The sequence below is a fragment of the Cyanistes caeruleus genome, chromosome 18, assembly GCF_971803275.1.
Source record: "Cyanistes caeruleus chromosome 18, bCyaCae1.hap1.1, whole genome shotgun sequence".
Lineage (NCBI taxonomy): Eukaryota > Metazoa > Chordata > Aves > Passeriformes > Paridae > Cyanistes > Cyanistes caeruleus.
The window spans coordinates 12,021,469-12,028,332 of NC_141718.1; the positions used below are offsets into that span (position 1 = coordinate 12,021,469).

The 6,864-nt window shown below is 55.9% G+C and overlaps 1 protein-coding gene across 2 annotated transcripts in view; it reads right to left on the reverse strand.

Annotated features, from left to right (window-relative positions):
• NOS1 (nitric oxide synthase 1) overlaps window positions 1-1,225 on the reverse strand; it is a 69,878-nt gene extending 68,653 nt beyond the window's left edge. The window contains exon 1 of one of the 2 annotated variants that reach the window (XM_086855203.1): window positions 961-1,225. The gene's annotated coding sequence lies outside the window, so the exon portion shown is untranslated. Of the gene's footprint in view, window positions 1-820; window positions 901-960 lie in introns of those variants that run through there. The other variant, XM_086855202.1, reaches the window with a different exon arrangement.
• Window positions 1,226-6,864: the final 5,639 nt, after the last annotated feature.

Sequence of the window (6,864 nt, forward strand, 5' to 3'; positions counted from 1 at the left end):
TTTTTTTCCGAAAAAACTCCTCTAATTATTGAGGAATTCAAGGCTCTGAATGCAGAAGCTGCCAGCGAGCGCTCAGGTTGTCAGAAGCAGATGGACGCCAGCTCCAGCTTTTGATCACAGGCTCGGAACCCCTCCCCAAAAAAACAGCGAGGAGGGGGGGAAGGACCCCGCATCTGCAGCAGCACACGGCCGCGGATAACTTTAGTCATTCCCCCTCCCTCTCCAGGATTGCTTTGGCATCAATAGGACTTCCCAGGAAGCCGGAGCAGCTGCGCTGCCGACGCAGTTTGCAGGATGAGCTCGGCGCTGGAGGAAGGAGCGCACGCCTCCCCGCAGGAGATGCTTCCCTTCCCTTCCCTTCGGATGCTTCTCCTTCTCCCTTCCCCACAGCCGCACCCCACATCCCCGCAGGTGCCCAAAATCTGCTGTGCTTTACCCCTGGCGGAGCACGGCCCTGCCGGCCCAGCAGCGAGGAGAAGCTCAAGTCCCCCGGGCGGAGAAAGGTGCACCTGGGACGGGTTTTTAAGGCTGCCGGGGTCTAAAAGGGTCCCGCAGAGCCCCCCCCAGGTAGGAGGGAGCTGCCGACGGCATCCCCAGCCCACCCTGCCGAGGCCGAAGGTGCGACCGAGGCGTGGAACGAGTGGGGCCGGCGCACGGCTGGAGATTGGGAATGATCCCCCTGGGATCCCCCCGATCCCATCCCGAGCAAACCCCTCCTGGAAAGCTGCAACTCCCGCTTCGCTGCCAACCACAGACCTTCCCACCCTCCGGGCCACCCGGAGCCACCTCCCCGGCGTGTCCCCGCCGCCCCCAGCCTTACTTGTGTCCGGAGAGAGCCTCGGAGAGGCCACCGGGCAGCGCGCCCCGCTCGCCCCCGCCGCAGCTGCCGCTTGGCCGGGGCCCGCTCCCCCCGCCCCGGGCTCCGGGTCCCGCAAGGAAGAGCAAACAAAAGGCACACACCGAGGCCATGGCTCGTCCGGAGGCACGGGCTGGCCGGAGCCAGGGAAGGAGGCGCTGGGCAGCGGCAGGAAAAGGGCTCAGCTGGCGCTGGAGCTGCGGGAGGGCTGCGTGAGCCGTGCCCAGCCGGCTGCGCGGTCCCCGCCGCCTTTCCCACGGTGGCATTGCCCCTCAGCGGCTCCGCCAGTGTCCTTGTCCCCTCGCCAGCTCACGGCCAGGACCCACCCTGCTCATCGCCCCGGCCAGGACAGCCCCTGGGGCTCGCCACGCTTGGGATGGGGGCAGTCGCTGGTGGTTCGGGGGTGAGCGGAACGCCCGCGGGGCACCGGGCACCTGGCACCGGGCACCTGGCACCGGGCACAGCCCCCGCGCCTGGCCGGGGAGCTGGGTTATTCAGTAACTTCTAATCTCTCGCGGCTGGAAGCTGCTCCACGCCTGCCTAAGCACGGCTTTCAGCCGATTTTCGGGTGCCTAGGGGGGCTGTGTCCCCCGGCTGGGGTTGGGAAGGAGGGAGAGGATGGGAGAAGCTCCGGGGTTGAGTTCCAGACTCTCAGCTCATGGGAGAAGCAGGAAGAGCCCAGCAGCCCCTCAGGGTCCCCGGCACAGGGGATCAGGACTTTCCCTTCCCCAAAATGCTTCTCCCGAAGGTGCAGAGCCGGGAAAAGGGCGTTTCCACCCCACAGCCGGGCAAAGTACGGCTCTTTCCGCCCTAAACCAAAGGAATTTTATCCATCTATAAAGACAGGTTGAATTTTTAACCCGCTCCCAGGGATGCGGGCAAGGAGCTCCTGTCCTTGAGGCGGCAGTGGGGTTTTGTTTGAAGTTGATCGGGAGATAACGGAGCTCTCCCGGAGTTTGGAAGGCTTTTCCATTGATTTTTCTCAGTTCCAAAGGGAGGGAGAGCAGAAAGGCACATCCAGGCTCCTCACCACAACCTCAGCCCCTGCGTGCCCGGACAATTAGGGCTGCTGCGTTAATTAAAGGAGTCCTTGGAGATTAAATCATCCCCAGGGACCCCGTTGTCCCTGTCCCCTCCAATTGTCCCATCCAGCATCCGCCCAGCAGGACGAGCTGCACCTCAGTTCAACGTCAGGTTCTGCTGCAAAGCCCCTGAACATCCCCAGAAACAATTTTCTTCTTTAAATTGAAGAGATTTTAACCCAAGCGAGAGCCCTGAGCAGGGAGAAATGAGCTTGAGCCGCCTCTCGCACCAACAGGGATGTGGCTCTCTCGCCCAAAAGTTCCAGTTTAACTCCCAGGAACCAAATAAAATAAAATAAAATAGAATAAAACCAGTTTTGGATGTGACATCGCTGCTGTCAACACCTCCAGAGCAGGTCCCTGCCACACTTCACATGATCCTTCCCATCCCGAGGTGACTCAGACACACTCCTGAGAGCAGGAACCCTGCATGCCCTCACTCCAAACTCCGTTTCTATCCATCTGGGAGCCATTTAATCCAGAATTTCCAGTTCCCAAAACCAGAATCCATCCCTGCTGTTCTGTCCCAGGGCCATTTAACCAACAAATCTCCATGGGAAGGATTTTTGAGCAGCCACCTCCCAGCAGAGCCATCAGGGCAGTTCAGTGGTTCTTAGCTCCCAGCCATGGCTTCTGAATCCCAAATTCCCAAGATCCATCCCCACACCCCAACCAGATTCATGGAAGTAAGGAGGGAGCAGTAGGAAAAGGGGCTGGATCTGATGGACAGGCCATTTTCCCATTTCTATAATTGAATTTATAAGGGGCTTGGACATCTCCAGCAGCAGTGGAGGAAGGGATGGATGGATGGATGATGGATGGATGGATGGATGGATGGATGGATGGATGGATGATGGATGGATGATGGATGGATGGATGGATGATGGATGGATGATGGATGGATGGATGGATGGATGGATGGATGGATGGATGGATGGATGATGGATGGATGATGGATGGATGGATGGATGATGGATGGATGGATGGATGATGGATGGATGATGGATGGATGGATGGATGATGGATGATGGATGATGGATGATGGATGGATGGATGATGGATGGATGATGGATGGATGGATGGATGGATGGATGATGGATGGATGGATGGATGATGGATGGATGGATGGATGATGGATGATGGATGGATGGATGATGGATGGATGGATGGATGATGGATGGATGGATGGATGATGGATGGATGATGGATGGATGGATGATGGATAGATGGATGATGGATGGATGGATGATGGATGGATGGATGGATGGATGATGGATGGATGGATGGATGATGGATGGATGCATGATGGATGGATGGATGGATGATGGATGGATGGATGGATGATGGATGGATGGATGATGGATGGATGGATGATGGATAGATGGATGATGGATGGATGGATGATGGATGGATGGATGGATGGATGGATGGATGGATGGATGGATGATGGATGGATGGATGATGGATGGATGGATGGATGATGGATGATGGATGGATGATGGATGATGGATGGATGGATGATGGATGGATGGATGATGGATGGATGGATGATGGATGGATGGATGGATGGATGGATGGATGGATGATGGATGGATGGATGATGGATGGATGATGGATGGATGGATGGATGATGGATGATGGATGGATGGATGGATGATGGATGGATGATGGATGGATGGATGATGGATGATGGATGGATGGATGATGGATGGATGGATGGATGATGGATGGATGGATGGATGGATGGATGGATGGATGGATGGATGATGGATGGATGATGGATGATGGATGGATGCATGGATGGATGATGGATGGATGATGGATGGATGATGGATGGATGGATGGATGATGGATGGATGGATGGATGGATGGATGATGGATGGATGGATGGATGCATGGATGGATGATGGATGGATGATGGATGGATGATGGATGGATGGATGGATGGATGGATGGATGGATGATGGATGGATGGATGATGGATGGATGGATGGATGGATGGATGGATGGATGGATTCCCTGGAGCTGCAGCCAGGCAGGAACAGGCAGCTCCCAACAGGGCAATTGCTGTTTTTGCAGCTTCCCAAATATTTGAGGTCCATATTCCCTTTGCCTTTCCCACCTTATTCCAACAACAAGAGTAATGAATCCACAACAATTCCCACCTCCCTTTAGGAGCACAGCACAACCTTCCCAGCCACTCCTGCCCCAAATTTCCCCCAAAACAGGCACGCCAGAGCCCATCCCAAACCCCTGGCACATGGATCCAGCCCGGAGCACCCCCCTGCACAGCCCAGATCCCCCTCACCGCTGCATCCAGGGATGGCCACAGTGCTGTTTCCCAGGAAAATCAGTCCCCGGGTGCTCCGTGGGAGGTGTGGGAGCAGCTCAGGTTGTATTTAAGGTGTGGGATTGAACAAGGATAATGAGACAATCAATCCATTTTCCTTCCAGCGCCTCGGGCAGGGCTGCACCAAGCCAAGCCCGGGGGCAGCACCTGGGGAAAGGCACTGCTGGTGTCTGCCAGCCACGGAGCAAGGAGTTCCCACTGCCAGAGCAGGGAATTCTCATGATCCCGGAACCAGGGAGTTCCCAGTGCCAGGAGCAGGGAATTCTCATGATCCCGGAACCAGGGAGTTCCCACAGCTGGAACCAAGCAATTCCCACTGCCAGGACCAAGGAGTTCCCACTGCCAGGACCCAGCAATTCCCACTGCCAGAACCAGAGAATTCCCACTGCCAGGACCCAGCAATTCCCACTGCCAGAACCAGAGAATTCCCACTGCCAGAACCCAGCAATTCCCACTGCCAGGACCCAGCAATTCCCACTGCCAGGACCTTTCCCTTCCCAGCTCTCCGGAGCCTCCCTGCATCCCTGTGCAGATCCAGGATGTGCAGGCTGCCCATGCAGAGCCATTCCCACCCGGCAGAGCCACGCTTTAGCTGCTCCCAGAGCATCCTGCACTGCTGGAAATGCAAAATCAGCTGGGAAGCACCAAATGTTTTGGGTTTTGGGGGCTCAGGGGCTGATCCCCTCATGGGAGGGATAATTCCAGCAGCAAATCCCTCGTGGAAGGGGTGAGCGAGGAGCCATCCAGGGAGCTGGGCTGGCAGCTGGAGCAGGGCAGAGCCTGGCAGTGTGTGATTCCATGTGGGATTGCAGTCTGGGAGCGCTGGTGTCAGCGTTCAGGAACACACACAATCACAGATTGATTATAAGCAGGTGCTTTATTGAAATGTGTGGGAACCAGGGGTATCAGCAACCCAAATCTAGCTCCATCCTCTTTGTCCAAAGTGCACTTATTTCTACAACTTCAGCTGGAGCAGTAATCACTATAACAACCTTATCAATATTGCTTCATTAATAAATCTTCATTAACTTTATCAATATTGCTTCATGAGAGTTAGCTCATCCTTGCACGAACATGTACAAATCTTATCTCTGGGTGGATACCTTGGAGACCCCAAGTACCCTTTACTGTAAATATTCCAGCTTGCTCAACCATCCCTAATACCAAACATTCTTGAGGCCTCTACAAGATTTTAAGAAACATTTTTAGAAACATTTAACCCCAGAGTAACACTGGGATGCTGCTGGGAGGGACTGGAAACCATTTTATCCATTTTATTCCAAGCTCCTTCTGCGCCGGCCCTGCCAAATTCCCCCCAGCCGTGCTGCAGTGCTGGGAGCTCACAGCAGGATTCCTGATGGAAAATCCCATGCCAGGAATACCTGTTTTCCTCCAGAGGTTTTTCCAGGGCTGGGTTTGCTGGCTGCAGTGGCACTTGTGGCTCTGCTGTTCCTCTGTGTCTGGTGACACTGCACCAACAGCCTCTCCTGGCCTTGGCTGTGTCCCTGTGGAGGTGACGGCCACCCCCGAGCTCATGGACTTTGGGATCGACGTCCCTGGATTGGGTTTCGGATATTTTTGGTCCTGTAAATCCCATGGGTGATAATGCTCAGCACGACGGGTCCTTCCTCCCCATGGCCAAGCTCTTTTTTGGGATTTAACTCCCTTAACTCTCATTCCCAGCTGCTTCCTCCATTCATCCCCAATTCCAGCTCCCTGGATGGCTCCTCGCTCACGAGGGATTTGCTGCTGGAATTATCCCTCCCATGAGGGGATCAGCCCCTGAGCCCCCCAAAACCCAACACATTTGGTGCTTCCCAGCTGATTTTGCATTTCCAGCAGTGCAGGATGCCCTGGGAGCAGCTAAAGCGTGGCTCTGCCGGGTGGGAATGGCTCTGCATGGGCAGCCTGCACATCCTGGATCTGCACAGGGATGCAGGGAGGCTCCAGAGAGCTGGGAAGGGAAAGGTCCTGGCAGTGGGAATTGCTGGGTCCTGGCAGTGGGAATTGCTGGGTCCTGGCAGTGGGAATTGCTGGGTCCTGGCAGTGGGAATTGCTGGGTCCTGGCAGTGGGAATTGCTGGGTTTTGGCAGTGGGAACTCCTTGGTTCTGGCAGTGGGAATTGCTGGGTCCTGGCAGTGGGAACTCCCTGGTTCTGGCAGTGGGAATTCCCTGGTTCCTGGCAGTGGGAATTCCCTGGTTCTGGCAGTGGGAATTCCCTGGTTCTGGCAGTGGGAATTCCAGGGTTCTGGCAGTGGGAATTCCAGGGTTCTGCCCCATGGCCACGGGGCTGGAGCTGAGCTGTCTCCACAGGAGCTGAGGACGATGGAAGGACAGGCTGAAGGCTCATCCACACTGCCTGGAACCTTCCAGAATGCTGGAATGTGTCTGTCCACCAGCTGGAAGTGGGGCCATGGGGCCAGGGGGCACCACAGAACACCCCTACCCCTCGGCTGTCCCTAGGATGGGGGCACAGGGATCTCCTCAGAGCCTCCGGGGGATATCTGGCACCCCGAGGTGCTGGGAAAGGTCACCCCCTCCCTGCTGGGACAATTCCCCTCTGGGACAACTTCTCC